This window comes from Ailuropoda melanoleuca, chromosome 11, assembly GCF_002007445.2.
Source record: "Ailuropoda melanoleuca isolate Jingjing chromosome 11, ASM200744v2, whole genome shotgun sequence".
NCBI classification, from domain to species: Eukaryota; Metazoa; Chordata; class Mammalia; order Carnivora; family Ursidae; genus Ailuropoda; species Ailuropoda melanoleuca.
The window spans coordinates 21,049,242-21,049,567 of NC_048228.1; the positions used below are offsets into that span (position 1 = coordinate 21,049,242).

The window sequence follows — 326 nt, forward strand, 5'->3', positions numbered from 1 at the left end:
CCTTTGGCTCAGGGCGTGATCCCGGCGTTATGGGATCGAGCCCCACATCAGGCTCCTCCGCTATGAGCCGGCTTCTTCCTCTCCCACTCCCCCTGCTTGTGTTCCCTCTCTCGCTGGCTGTCTCTATCTCTGTCAAATAAATAAATAAAATATTTTTTAAAAAAAAGAATAACAAGTTTTATGGACTATGAGAAACAAACTGAGAGCCTCAGAGGGGAAGGAGGTGGGGGATTGGGATAGACCGGTAATGGGTAGTAAGGAGGGCACGTATTGCATGGTGCACTGGGTGTTATATGCAACTAATGAAGCATCGAACTTTACATCGG

The 326-nt window shown here is 47.9% G+C and overlaps 1 pseudogene; it reads left to right on the forward strand.

The window, feature by feature from the left end:
* Nucleotides 1-326, forward strand: part of LOC105236862 — a 91,562-nt pseudogene that overhangs the window by 25,719 nt on the left and 65,517 nt on the right.